Source organism: Hylobates moloch, unplaced genomic scaffold (genome assembly GCF_009828535.3).
Source record: "Hylobates moloch isolate HMO894 unplaced genomic scaffold, HMol_V3 SCAFFOLD_5, whole genome shotgun sequence".
Taxonomy (NCBI): Eukaryota; Metazoa; Chordata; class Mammalia; order Primates; family Hylobatidae; genus Hylobates; species Hylobates moloch.
In genome coordinates this window covers 114686975-114702232 of record NW_026652280.1, presented here as the reverse complement: position 1 = coordinate 114702232, position 15258 = coordinate 114686975, and the positions used below count along the sequence as shown (strand labels likewise).

The window sequence follows — 15258 nt, the reverse complement described above, 5'->3', positions numbered from 1 at the left end:
GCTGGTCTTGAACTCCTGACCTCAAGTGACCCGGCCACCTCATCCTCCCAAAGTACTGGGATTACAGGGGTGAGCCACTGCATCTGGCCATTTATCTCTTGACCTGAAATTACTCAATGGCACCATTGAGATTTCTGCCTTGAAAACGGTCCACCTCTTTTTTTTTTCTTTTTTGAGACAGTTTCGCCCTTGTTGCTCAGGCTAGAGTGCAATGATACAATCTCAACTCACTGCAACCTCCGCCTCCTGGATTCAAATGATTCTCCCGCCTCAGCCTCTTGAGTAGCTAGGACTATAGGCATGCGCCACCACGCCTAGCTAATTTTGTATTTTTAGTAGAGATGGGGTTTCTCCATATTGGTCAGGCTGGTCTCAAACTCCTGACCTCAGGTGATCCAGCCGCCTTGGGCTCCCAAAGTGCTGGAATTACAGGTGTGAGCCACCACGCCCAGCTCAGTCCACCACTCTTTACTGCTAATTTTATGTATTGGAACCTGTACTCTATCCATTTTGTTTTTAAATTTTCTAGACCTGGAAAGCATGGACTGGTACCAGGTCACAAAGGTACTATTTGTGTTGTCACAACTTATTCTCTTCCTCTAAGATGTTGGGACAGAATATGTGGGATTTCTACTCATCTTCATCTTTCTACCTGGAATATGATCTTCACGAGACAGACTTTTCTTCTGAGATGAAGAAACTTTGTCAAAAGCAGTCTAATTCAGTCTGGTCAACATGGTGAAACCCTGTCTCTACTAAAAAATAATATATGAAAAAATTAGCTGGGCGTGGTGGCATGCGCCTGTAATCCCAGCTACTGGGGAGGCTGAAGCAGGAGAATCACTTGAACCCGGGAGGCGGAGATTGCAGAGAGCTGAGATCACGCCACTGCACTCCAGCCTGGACAACAGAGTGAGACTGTCTCAAAAAAAAAAAAAAAGACAGTCCAATAGCCACTGTCTCCTATTTCTTCACCTCATAGTCCCTGCTCCCTTCTTAACCTTTCTGCTTTGGCGACTTTATCTTTTTCCCTATGAGAATGAATGTCACTCCACTCCAAGTCTTCAATCAATGTGTTCTAAAAGGAGAGAAAGCCTAAGAGTATGAGTCAACTTTATTCCTGGTACTGAACTTTGTTTGTTCTCATGTTAGTTGCCCTAAGGAACAGGGAAGAGAAGCAAAAGGGAAGTGATTAACAGGTCAACCTATTTGACTAATTTAAGAGATCAATTTAAAAGAAAATGATAACATACCAAACTCCTCTTATATGCACATAAGGCATTACTAAGTATTTATTTTATGGTGCTTGACATGTTACAATTGACTTTTTTTCTTCTTTTTTTTGAGACAGAGTCTTACTGTGTCACCCAGGCTGGAGTAGAGTGGCGCGATCTCAGCTCACTGCAGCTACCGCCTCCCGGGTTCAAGCGATTCTTGTACCTCAGCCTCCTGAGTAGTTAGGACTACAGGCGACCGCCACAACGCCCGGCTAATTTTTGTTGTATTTTTAGTAGAGATAGGGTTTCGCCATGTTGCCCAGGCTGGTCTTGAACTCCTGACCTCAAGTGATCTGCCCACCTCGGCCTCCCAAAGCATTGGGATTACAGGTGTGAGCCACCGTGCCTGGCCACAATTGCCTTTTTTAACCTTGATGTTGGCTTTTTTTTTTTTTTTTTTTTTGAGATGGAGTCTTACTCTGTTGCCTGGGCTGGAATGCAGTGGTGCAATCTTGGCTAACTGCAACCTCGCCTCCCGGGTTTAAATGATTCTCCTACCTCAGCCCTCCAGAGTAGCTGGGATTACAGGGGCCCGCCACCACACCTGACTAACTTTTTTTGTATTTTTAATAGAGACGGGGTTTCACCATGTTGCCCAGGCTGGTCTTGAACTCCTAGCCTCAAGTGATCTGCCTGCCTCAGCCTTCCAAAGTGCTGGGATTACAGGCACGAGCCACCGCGCTGGGCCAGATGTTGGTTTCTTAAGCAAAAACAGAATCAGGATATCCCAGGAAGTCAACAGACATCTACCTGGTGGCCTCCTAGGTGAAAATGCTCTCCTTCAACTTACCAGGTGTGAGCATTATAACTGTGACCTGTCCTTCTTTTTTTTTTTTTTTTTTTTGAGACAGAGTCTCGCTCTGTCACCCAGACTGGAGTGCAGTGGCGTGATCTCGACTCACTGCAAGCTCTGCCTCACGGGTTCACACCATTCTCCTGCCTCAGCCTCTTGAGTAACTGGGACTACAGGCACCTGCCACCAAGCCCGGCTCATTTTTTGTATTTTTAGTACAGATGGGGTTTCACCGTGTTAGCCAGGATGGTCTCGATCTCCTGACCTCGTAATCCACCCGCCTCGGCCTCCCAAAGTGCTGGAATTACAGGCGTGAGCCACCGTGCCCAGCCGTGACCTGTCCTTCTATCTGGACTTTATATTATAATGATTTATGTCTGCACCTATGTCTCCATTAGAATGTAACCTCCTGGAGAAGAGAATTCATTTTCTTGTTCATCTTTATTTCCATCTACATCATCAAGTGTTTCATGTACATGCCAATGTTCAAAAACATTTTTTTAATCAATCAAACTTTGCTAAAGTGGTAGCTTGTCACTATTGCTGGGATTTGTTGAAGTCTGCCACTCTGCATGCCAGCTAAGAATAATAACAACAATAGCAGTTAACCTGTGGAAACCGTGAACAGCAACTCCCCTGAGAGCCAATGACAACTAGAGATATGGCAAGGAGTCATGTTGGAAGAATGCTCAGCCAGACCCTTGCTGAAACAGACCCAGAAAACGGCTCTGTGGAATTACATCCAGAATGGAGCCTATGGAGAACACCCATATTCAACAACAGTGGCTGACTTTCAGCACGAAGCAGACAGCCTCTGAGAGACTTTGTTCTGTGTCTCACCCTCCTCTTATGCAGTGAGGAAAGGGAGACTCTCTAGGCCAGGCAGTAACCCTGAGAGGTTCCCTGACAGAGGATTGCTGAGAGACTGAGCAGATGCAATAGGAATGCCTCTGTTCTTCCCTCACTGCCTATTTTGGCCATCTCCCTGCTTTTAGACTTTGCAGTGGAGGGGCCAGAGGCTTGAGCCAAGCCAAAGATACAGGAGAAGGATCTGGAATCCACCTCAGTGGGTAGGGCCAATTAAGACAAGAGGAGTGTACACAGAGGGAAATGTTCAGAAAACAAACCTCTTGCAAGAATCTGGAGGTATAACAGGGCCAAGTCTTCATACTGAGTTGGTGGGGACTTCACTTTAATATGTGAATGTTGGAAAGAGGTGGAATATGGAAAGAAATCACAATACGTTGATCACCAGCTTCTACCAGAGGGATCTTGTCTCTTATTGCTGCTGTCAGTACTTTGGGGCCTCATGAGTAAGCTTGGCTGTCTAGAACCCTAGTTGGCCTTCAGTGAAGAAAATCAGTAACTGTAGTTTGACTGCCCTGATCTGCCCTACCCCTCTCTCCTAGCATCATCTAGAGAACACTCTAGGAAGAGGCTGTGGGTATAATTGACTGTACCCAGTGTTCTGTGTCCATGTACCAGGAGCTCTGGGTCTACCTGAGATTCTTTCCATGTGGCTGAAAAGAGCTGGAAAGAGTTAGCCTTGATAGGCAGGGGCTTCAGTTCTCATTATGTTTTCCCAATGTGGCAGCTCCATAATGCTGGAAAAACTCTGTTCCCCCAGGACTCTCTTCCTCTTCCCTGTACCGTGAAGATGCAGAAGGAGAGGAGTTTGTCCATACTATTCTTTCTCTGTGATCTGCTGTGCAAGGTGTCATGTAGCACATGCAGGCAGTGAGCATTCTTTCCTTCACTTTAAGCTCGGCAGTTACCCGGGGTTCAAAGGTTCTGAGGGCAACTGTCCTCCTTTAAGTCTTGGCTGCTCTACCTAGTAGAACTTCTACCTTTATCTTTCACAAGTTTTTATCATCAGGAAACTCCCAAGCATTCTGGAAGCTCTGCATGCGAGTAAGAACCACTGCTGTTGCTGTTGCTGTAGCTGCCTGAATCTATGGCAAAAAGCCAGGAAAAAAAAATTGCTTCACACCATGTGCACCGACTCCCCTGGAGCTGGCACTACCAGGGTGTCTGCAGAGCTATGTAAATCTTTCTCCAAGCAGTCTGTGTCTTTGGTAGCTACAGAAACAGTGTTTGTTATCCTTTAGTTTTCGGTAGACAGGCAAAAATCTGATGGCGACAGTCTCTGTTTCTGAAGTTGGAGAGCCAACCAGCAAAACCTTCAGAAAGAAGGCAGCTTCTACCAGAGGGATCTTTTCTCTTATTGCTGCTGTCAATACTTTGGAGCCTCAGTGAGAGGACTCCCTATGAAACCATGGAATTAAAGTTGCCCTTTCAGATTTTAACCTTAAGATCAATGCACAGTGGGTCAAAGTATAGTTATTCAGTCTTAGTAAAGAGGTAAAATGGCTCCCTGGTAGGCAAGATTATGCTATAATCTTAAAATAGGCTCACACCTGTAATCCCAGGACTTTGGGAGGCTGAGGTGGGCAGATCACCTGAGATTGGGAGTTCTAGACTAGCCCAGGTAACACAGTGAAACCCCGTCTCTACTAAAAATTCAAAATTAGCTGGGCATGGTGGTGCATGCCTGTTATTCCAGCTACTCGGGAGGCTGAGGCAGAAGAATCGCTTGAACCCGGGAGGCAGAGGTTGCGGTGAGCCAAGATCGTGCCATTGCACTCCAGCCTGGGCAACAACAGCAAAACTCCGTCTCAAAAAAAAAAAAAAAATAGTTTAGGAAGACAGAGTGTCTCAGAGGCAAATGCTGTTGGTGTTTAGCCAAGTGTTTGTAGGTAAGAGGTTTCACTAGCCTGTTCCATTCTGGAAGTGGCTGCTTTGGAGCTGAATGGGTTTGAATTTATCATGGCCTGTAAATATTTATTAAATAGGCCGGGCACGGTGGCTCATGCCTGTAATCCCAGGATTTTGGAAGCCAAGGTGGGCGGATCACTTGAGGTCAGGAGTTCAAGACAAGCCTGGCCAACACAGTGAAACCCCATCTCTACCAAAAGAAAAAAACACAAAAATTAGCTGGGTGTGGTGGTGTGCACCTGTAGTCCCATCTATTTGGGAGGCTGAGGCAGGAGAATTGCTTGAACCCTGGAGGTGGAGGCTGCAGTGAGCCAAGATTGCACCAGTGCACTCTAGCCTGGGTGACACAGTGAGACCCTGTCTCAAAAAAAAAAAGAAAAGTTTATTAAATAAAACAGATGCCCTTATTTACTCTGTAAGCAACCTACTCTTACCATCTGACTTCCCAAGTGCTGCTCACAGGACACGAATGTTTTGACCCTTGGCCATTATATTTTTCTATTTCTATTCAAAATTTTATGAATAAACTGGTATTCTCGTTTTGAATACCAGCCTCTGGAAGCTTGAGTCTGCTTTGGGAGATAAATCCATAATCTGTGTGTTAGCCGATTGGATTTCTAAGCCTATATGGCTGTGGACCAGAACCTCACCCTGGTGAATCACCAAGGTAAGACCATGCTGCAGAGGAACTTTTGGGGTCCATAAAAACTCCCTGACTGGTTGATTGTCTGTATCTTTCCTACTGAGACTTCTAAAGTTATCAGGCCTAGTGAAGATTATATCTGTGTTCAAGGAATAGCAGGATAAAATTATGTTCAGGATTTGGGTTTGGAGTTAGAGAGACTTAGTGTACATCCTTCCATTTTTACCTGAAACAAATTGTCCAATATTTCTGTGTCTTAATCTTCTCATCTGTGAATTGAAGATAACAAGGATGTCTCCTTCTTAGAATCATTAGAGAAAAAATGAAACAGCATGTTAAGTACTTCATGTAGTGCCTAACATAAATAGATGCTCAATAACCACTAATTTCTCCATGAATAGAAAAACTCAAACTGTTTTTTCCTCTTCTCTTACACAACAACCAACACAGAAGAGTTCTGTGACCAATTTGTGGGGGGTTTTCCCCACAAACCCAGCAGGCAAGTGATTCTGCAACAGACACCAGCTGAATGTGGATGTCCTGTAATTTAATTCAATTCTGACACTACCTGGAGATACCCTCAGATACCACAAGTTGAGGACTGCCTTTCAGATTTAAACCTCAGTTCCTAAGACTGCCCCCCAACTTCTGAGGCCAATTGCAAGTTACAGGTTGTTTTACCTCTGCTTCCGACTGATCAGCTATAAATCAGAGACTCCATGACCCCCTCCTTGAATTCGATTAATTTACTAGAACAGCTCACAGAACTCAGGGAAACATTTACTTATGCTTACTGGTTTATTATAAAGGATATTATAGTCTGGGCGCTGTGGCTGAAGCCTATAATCCCAGCACTTCGGGAGGCCGGGGCAGGTGGATCGCTGGAGGTCAGCAGTTCGAGACCAGCCTGGCCAACATGGTGAAACCCCATCTCTACTAAAAATACAAAAATTAGGCGTGGTGGCTCATGCCTGTAGTCCCAGCTACTTGGGAGACTGAGGCAGGAGAATCACTTGAACCCAGGAGGCAGAGGTTGCAGTGAGCTGAGATTGTGCCACTGTACTTCAGCCTGGGCGACAGAGTGAGACTCTTGTCTTAAAAAAAAAAAAAAGGATATTACGAAGGATACAGATGAAGAGATGCATAGGACGAGGTACAGGAAAGGACACGGAATTTGCATGCCCTCCGTAGGCTTGCCACCCTCTGGGAACCTTCATGTGTTCAGCTATCTAGAAGTTCTACAAACTCAGTTCTTTGGGGGTTTTATGGAAACTCCATTATGCAAGCATGATTGATTACACCTTTGGCCATGGTGAGCAACTTAACTTTCAGCCCCTCTTCCCTCCCTGGAAGCTGGGGGCTGGGGCTTAAAGTCCCACCCCTCTAATTATGCCTTGATCTTTCTGATGACCAGCCCCTCGCCACCAGTCATCTCACTAGCATACAAAACCCATCACTTTGGAAACTGTAAGGCTTTTTTAGAAGTTGTAGGTCAAGAAATGGGGTTGAAAACCAAATATATTTATTACAATATCACACTCCTTTTTTATAGCTCTCACTAGATGTCAGGTATTGTGCTAAGCACTGATAAACTTGCCCAAAGTCAAACACTTGGCAAGTGGTAGAACCAGGAGTTGAACCAGGCCAAAGCTTATGTATTTGACGAGTGGGCTAAACTGTCTCTGATGGGTTAACAAATACAGCGAAACTTGCAGTTCCAAAGTGTTTTGTGCCTTTTAAATGAATAGATTTGGAAGAATATATATTTATTCCTAAGTTTACTTGAAGCTTTTCTTTTGGAATTACCTGAGAAATCCTTGATATATTTTTTGAACATCCTTAACAAGAGCAAATTTTTGTTCTTTAAGATTTGATCTTCTTAATAACCAAAACTTGCTTAGTGACAAGCACAGTAAATAAGGTGGAAAGTCACAATAGATATTTTTGTCCATTTTTTGTTGCTATAACTGAATATCTGAGACTTGAGAATTCATGAAGGACAGAGGTTTATTTTTTACAGTCTGGAGGCTGAGCAATCCAAGAGCATGGTGCCAACATTCAGTGAGGCATCTTGGCATCATAGCATGGCGGAGGGCGTCAATCACATGGTGAGAGGGCAAGAGCATGCATGTCAGCTCAGGCCTCTCTTCCTCTTCTTTTTATTTTATTTTATTTTTTATCTTTTTGAGACAGTGTCTCACTCTGTCGCCCAGGCTGGAGTGCAGTGGCACGATCTTAGCTCATTGCAACCTCCACCTCCCGGGTTCAAGCAATTCTCCTGCCTCAGCCTCCCGAGTAGCTGGGATTACAGGCATGCACCACCACGCCCGGCTAATTTTGTTTGTTTTTTTTTTGTTGTTGAGACGGAGTCTCGCTCTGTGGCCAGCCTGGAGTGCAGTGGCACGATCTCAGCTCACCCGCAACCTCTGCCTCCTGGGTTCAAGTGATTCTCCTGCTTCAGCCTTCCGAGTAGCTGGGATTACAGGCATGCGCCACAGTGCCTGGCTAATTTTGTATTTTTAGTAGAGATGGGGTTTCTCCATGTTAGGCTGGTCTTGAACTCCTGATCTCAAGTGATCCGCCCGCCTCGGCCTCCCAAAGTGCTGGGATTACTGGCGTGAGCCACTGTGCCCGGCCATTTTTTGGTATTTTTAGTAGAGATGGGGTTTCACCATATTGGCCAGGCTGGTCTGGAACTCCTGACCTTATTCTTTTTTTTTTTTTTTTGAGACAAAGTCTTGCTCTGTCGCCCAGGCCGGAGTGCAGTGGCGCGATCTCGGCTCACTGCAAACTCCGCCTCCCGGGTTCACGCCATTTTCCTGCCTCAGCCTCCCGAGTAGCTGGGACCACAGGCACCCACCACCACGCCCGGCTAATTTTTTTGTATTTTTTAGTAGAGACGGGGTTTCACCATGTTAGCCAGGATGGATCTCCTGACCTCGCGATCCACCTGCCTCAGCCTCCCAAAGTGCTGGGATTACAGACGTGAGCCACCGCGCCCGGCCTGGAACTCCTGCCTTTATAATCCGCCTGCCTTGCCTCCCAAAGTGCTGAGATTACAGGCATGAGCCGCCACGCCTGGCCCTCTTTGTCTTCTTTTAAAGCCACCCACCAGTCATATCATGGAGGCCCCACCCTGATGACTTACCTATTATCTAATCCTGATTACATCCCAAAGGCCCCACTTCTAATCAACATATGCATTGGGGATTAAAGTTTGCAATACATAAAATTTGGGAGACACATTCAAATCATAGCAATAGGAAATACCATCTTTGGTGGAAAAACATGTGGCTTAGAAAGCAAGTCTATGGTTTTGATGGAAGTAGCAAAATACTTTATCATCACAAAGCAGTATCTATTGTTGCTGACTTTACTTTCCCATCACATTAGCCTTGTATTAGATGAAGTAAAGAAATATGAGTTTTTCTTAGTAAGTTAGGTTAACCAGAAATGCATTAAATTGTTGTAAGTAAAAATTAATTAATGGATTAATATAAACATAAAGAAAAGTTTCCAATTTGTCCTTTTAATAATTCTGTAACTGACATGAATGAAGTCCTAGAAAGTGTGTTCATCAAACCTAGGAATCAAAGTTGGGAATAAGTGATTTTAAAAAAACAGAGAGTTTGAAAACTAAGTTTAACAAAGTTAAATGTAAGATCCTGCTCTTCAAACTAAGAAAAAATAACTGCACAAGTACAAGATGAGGAATATAGCCTAACAGAAGTACATGAGAAAAATGCTTCTAAGTTTTAGTAGATGAGAACTTAATCGACATAAATGACTTCCAAGAAAAATATTAAGATATTAGGCTGAATTAAAGGAAGCATAGACTCTAGAACAAAAGAGGGGACGCATCCACTCTACTCTGCTGGTTATTTCTAGAAACTACAATTTAAGAGGAATATGGTCAAATAAAAATGTATTCAGAAGAGAGTAATCACAATTATAAAAGAATATGAGAAATGTTGAATAGGGAGAAGATGTGTTGTTTGAAGATTAAAAAAAAAATTACTGCTGGTAGGGATGGCATTGGCAGGGCACTGTGGCTTCACATGGTTAATCCCAGTACTTTGGGAGGCCAAGGTAGGAGGATCCCTTGAAACCAGCCTGAGCAACATAGCAAGACCTCGTCTCTACGTCTCTACATTTTTTTTTAAGTTTCTTTAAATTGGGGGACGTGATAGATTTCTTTTTTTTTTTTTGAGATGGAGTCTCGCTCTGTCACCCAGCCTGGAGTGCAGTGGCAGGATCTCTGCTCACTGCAACCTCCGCCTCCTGGGTTCAAGCAATTCTCTGCCTCAGCCTCCCGAGTAGCTGGGAGTACAGGCACCCGCCACCACGCCCAGCTAATTTTTGTATTTTTCGTAGAGACGGGGTTTCACCATCTTGGCCAGGCTGGTCTTGAACTCCTGACCTCGTAATCCACCCGCCTTGGTCTCCCAAAGTGTTGGGATTAATTATCTGGGCTAAATAGCTGCAGTCTTGACTCTCGAACAGAGGGATTTCCTGGTGTGTGGGACTTATTCCAGTTTTAGCACTGGGAATGTCCCAGCAAACTGAAAAGAGTTGATTACCTCTGAGCTGAGGGAATTTTAAATAAAATGGGTCCATTAAGACATGATTGAGACAAAAATAAAAGATATGCAGAGAGTCAAACCTTCTTTGTTTTTTGTTTATTTGTTTGTTTTTGAGACAGAGTCTTGCTCTGTTACCCAGGCGGGAGTGCAATGGCATAATCTCCGCTCACTGCAGTCTCTGCCTCCCAGGTTCAAGTGATTCTCCTGCCTCAGCCCCTGGAGTAGCTGGGATTACAGGCATGCTATCATGCCCAACTAATTTTTGTATTTTAGTAGGGACGGGGTTTCACCATGCTAGCCAGGATGGTCTGGATCTCCTGACCTCGTGATCCGCCCATCTCAGCCTCCCAAAGTGCTGAGATTACAGGTGTGAGCCACTGCACTCCGCCTGTCAAACCTTCTTTGAACCAACATATGAATAAATGAAGGCATTAACTTTTCTCTCCCATGTGAGTAAAATTTGTAGATATTTGAAGCTTACTCTTCAAATGCCAACAAATGTATACATACTAGATTTAAAATGTCCTGAGACACATTAAGTATAGTTCCCTATGCTGTTTATCAAAGAATATAAAAAATAGATTTGCCTTTTTCGTTTGTTTTTTGAGATGGAGTTTCGCTCTTGTTGCCCAGGCTGGAGTGCAATGGTGTGATTTCGGCTCATCGCAACCTCCGCCTCCTGGATTCAAGCGATTCTCCTGCCTCAGCCTCCTGAGTAGCTGGGATTACAGGCATGAGCCATCACTCCCGTCTAATTTTGTATTTTTAGTAGAGACAGGGTGGTTTCTACATATTGGTCAGGCTGGTCTCAAACTTCTGACCTCTGACCTCAGGCGATCCGCCTGCCTCAGCCTCCCAAAGTGCAGGGAGTATAGGCGTGAGCCGCCGCACCTGGCCTTTTTTTTTTGGGACAGAGTCCCCATTAAAGTCATTCTCTTAAATCCATAGTACTCCCCTAAGGTGTTCCCTTAGAGAGAGTAAATACTTCAGAAAAACAGATAAAGTCAAGAATACTGGCATCATTCACATGTCTATTTGAAAGCTGTGGATTTTTTAAAAATCTCGCCAGTCCAAAGTAAACCTATTTGAAAGTGACCACTGAGAGTTGGCCTCCTGTCTAAAGGTTTAGCTGTAAGTAAACAATCAAAAAAAAAAAAAAATTAAAGACCTTGTTTTTGTTTTTGATCACACTGTTCAAAGAAAGTCTTTTGTGGGTGAAAGTTCACTAGGCTGAAATAATAGAAACATTGGAGAGTGGAATATGACCTTTACCCTTAAAGCAGGGGGCCTTAGTTTATTTTTGCTAGCCTCCTTCATGGGAGAACGTGGACACTGCTTATCTCACTTCTCAGAATATTTTGCAAGTTGATATTTGATATGAGGAGAACCAACTGAAGAGAATATGTTAAGCAGTTGGGCATCTATCTAGGTCTAGGAAAACTGGGAAAAAATTTCAGGAGGGCTGGTCTTCACTTAGCAAATAACCTCCTAAATAATCTATAATGATTAAAAAGCAAAAGGAAGCTGGGTGCGGTGGCTCACGCCTGTAATCCCAGCATTTTGGGCAGCCGAGGCGGGTAGGTCACGAGGTCAGGAGATCGAGACCATCCTGGCTAACACAGTGAAACCCCATCTCTACTAAAAATACAAAAAATTAGCTGGGTGTGGTGGCACGTGCCTGTAATCCCAGCTATTTGGGAGGCTGAGGCAGGAGAATCACTTGAACCCAGAGGTGGAGGTTGCAATGAGCTGAGCTGAGATCATGCCACTGCACTCCAGCCTGGGCAGCAGAGCGAGACTCCGTCTCAAAAAAAAAGAAACCACCCAGAACTGAAAAAGAGAATATAGCTATTCTGACCCATTCCCTGATTTAAACCTTACTTTTGAAACTTTACTCAAGAGATAGCAACATAAACTTTTTTTTTTTTTTTTTTTTTTTTTGAGACGGAGTCTCGCTCTTTCACCCAGGCTGGAGTGCAGTGGCGCAATCTCGGCTCACTGCAAGCTCCACCTGCCGGGTTCACGCCATTCTCCTGCCTCAGCCTCTCCGAGTAGCTGGGACTACAGGCGCCCGCCACCACGCCCGGCTAATTTTTTTGTATTTTTAGTAGAGACGGGGTTTCACCATGGTCTCGATCTCCTGACCTCGTGATCCACCCGCCTCGGCCTCCCAAAGTGCTGGGATTACAAGCGTGAGTCACCGCGCCCGGCCTAGCAACATAAACTTAATCCTTCCTTAATGAGCCTCTAAATTAAGGGAGGTCAAAATTACAATTTCAAGAGTGTAAAGGTAATTATTAATACGTGCCCATGAGTTTGCCTGTGTGTTTTGGTTGGGGCAATGATATGTCCTAAATTATCTGGAAAGGTCCAGATTTCATATTTTATCTCATAAGTCCTTTATTCCACAGATCATGAAGTTCAAAAATTTTTCAATTGGAAACTATGATTATTTTAGTTATAGTCTCATACGCTCTATTAACAGTAATGATAAGCATGGCTGGGCGTGAAGGCTCACACCTGTAATCTCAGCACTTTGGGAGGCCGAGGAGGGTGGATCACCTGAGGTCAGGAGTTCGAGACCAGCCTGGCCAACATGGTGAAACCCCCGTCTCTACTAAAAATACAAAAATCAGCTGGGTGTGGTGTCATGCGCCTGTAATCCCAGCTACTTGGGAGGCTGAGGAAGGAGAACGGCTTGAACCCCGGAGGCAGAGGTTGTAGTGAGCTGACATCCTGCCACTGCACTCCAGCCTGGGTGACAGAGCAAGACTCCATCTCAAAAAATAATAATAATAATAATGATAAACAAAGCTGTTGTAGGCTAAGGAAAGGCTGTTGAAGAGCAAATAGTCATCTTCCATCCCCTTATAACAGTTTTTGAAATTATTTTTTATTATTATTATTTTTTGAGACGGAGTCTCGCTCTGTCGCCCAAGCTGGAGTGCAGTGGCGATCTCGGCTCACTGCAAGCTCTGCCTCCTGGGTTCACACCATTCTCCTGCCTCAGGCTCCCGAGTAGCTGGGACTACAGGCGCCCGCCACCACATCCGGCTAATTTTTTGTATTTTTAGTAGAGACGGGGTTACACTGTGTTAGCCAGGATGGTGTTGTTCTCCTAATGTCATGATACGCTCGTCTCGGCCTCCCAAAGTGCTGGGATTACAGGAGTGAGCCACCGCGCCCAGCCCCCTTATAACATTTTACCAATGTAGTAACAGTCATATCCCCTATGTGGTTTTAATGCACACTAAAAGAATAGGGGGCCGGGCACAGTGGCTCATGCCTGTAATCTCAACACTTTGGAAAGACAAGGCGGGCGGATCACGAGGTCAGGAGTTCCAGACCAGCCTGGGCAACATGGTGAAACCCCATTTCTACTAAAAATACAAGAATTAGCTGGGTGTGGTGGCGCACGCCTGTAATAGCAGCTACTTGGGAGGGTGAGGCAGGAGAATCGCTTGAACCTGGGAGGCGGAGGTTGCAGTGAGCCGAGATCGTGCCACTGCACTCCAGCTTGGTCGAGAGAGTGAGACTTTGTCTCAAAAAAAAAAGAAAAAAGAATACCACTTAGCATGACTACTGCTACAATTAGCCTCTCTCCTTACTGTAGTGTAGGTGGAGGGTTATTGGTTTATGTCCCTTCAGAGTTATCACCCTAGTAATTGGAAACTGCACACTGTTCCCGGGTGCTTCAAATGCTCTCCCCCAACCATCTGCTCCATCATGGGTCCCCACTCACTTAATTGCAGATCATTGCCCCAAACTCCTGGACACACTTTCTTTTTTTTTTTTTTTTTTTCTTTGAGATGGAGTCTCGCTCTGTCGCCCAGGCTGGAGTGCAGTGGCGCGATCTCGGCTCACTGCAAGCTCCGCCTCCCGGGTTCACGCCATTCTCCTGCCTCAGCCTCTCCGAGTAGCTGGGACTACAGGCGCCCGCCACCACACCCGGCTAATTTTTTGTATTTTTAGTAGAGACGGGGTTTCACCATGGTCTCGATCTCCTGACCTCGTGATCCGCCCGCCTCGGCCTCCCAAAGTGCTGGGATTACAAGCGTGAGCCACCGCGCCCGGCCCTGGACACACTTTCTTTGTAGGATATTATTCCCTGTGATGGGTGTAGCAAAAGAGTAAATGTGAGGCAAGGCACATTTTTCTTTAATTCTTTATCCCCTTATTCTCCACACCTTCACTACATAAGACAGTATAAGTCTATTAGACTTAGTGAATGGTTGAAGTAACGTAAGGAAATAATATTTTAGGAAGAGGGAAAAATTAAACATAACACAATCTGCTCTGGTTGTGCAATTATAGTGCATTTGATAGGTAGGAGCTCTATTTAAGCTGTCTTCCTAGAAGTCCCATCAATACTTTCACTTAATCTCATTCATTAGGAACTTAGACTCATGGCCACAGACTCACTGCTTTAAGAATAAAGTCTATATTCCACTCTCAAATTTCTCATGTCACTATGGTTTTAGCTTAATAAACTTTTACCACAAAGGCTCTACAAGGGAGGCGAGCAAAATGAGTCCCTTGCCCTGCAACTACCACCATAATAGGAAGTCAGGTGTTGGGAAACAAAATGAGATTAGTCATACTAATTGATCAAGTTATGGATTTTTTGTACATCCAAGTTTTAGTGTATCAATGGTGATCTTGCTAAATGACCTTTCTGATTGTCCCAGGAAAGCTAACAAGATATTACTTCCTTCCCAGGGGGGGTGCCTTGTGGAAAACCTAATTTATAATCTTTTTACCCTACCCACAGGTCTGACAGTCCTGCCATTTCCTAACTTCTGCTGTGTGGTCATCCACCTACCTTTGGGAACCTCCAGTCATTATCCACAGAGTTGGTCTCATCCTGGGAACTCTCTCTTGCCTCTCCCAGTGGTTCATTCTCCAAGTCTGAGTTATTTGGTCAAAAAAAACCCCAAATGCTTCAGACAACTCTCGCAAACTTGTCATAGCTTTTGGTGTTCCAGGCCACAGAAGAGCCCAGGTGGGTACATAGGCCCTCCAAGTGTTTGTTTCCTCACCACTGTGAGTGATAAATATGCTTCTTTATCCTTAAAATTGTCCAGCCAGTAACTGTTGGAACACGCTGACCTAGATCCACACATGCAAACACACCTTTCAAGGGCAAATGTTAATTCACAAAGACAATTGTAAAATCTAAACTAAAGT

At 44.7% G+C, this 15258-nt stretch overlaps 1 long non-coding RNA gene across 1 annotated transcript in view; it reads left to right on the top strand.

Annotated features, from left to right (window-relative positions):
- The window catches only part of LOC116469590 (uncharacterized), a 57282-nt gene extending 42251 nt beyond the window's left edge, over positions 1-15031 (top strand). The window contains exon 3 of the long non-coding RNA XR_004248299.2: positions 14843-15031. This is a non-coding gene — a long non-coding RNA (uncharacterized LOC116469590). The remainder of the gene's footprint in view (positions 1-14842) is intronic.
- Positions 15032-15258: the final 227 nt, after the last annotated feature.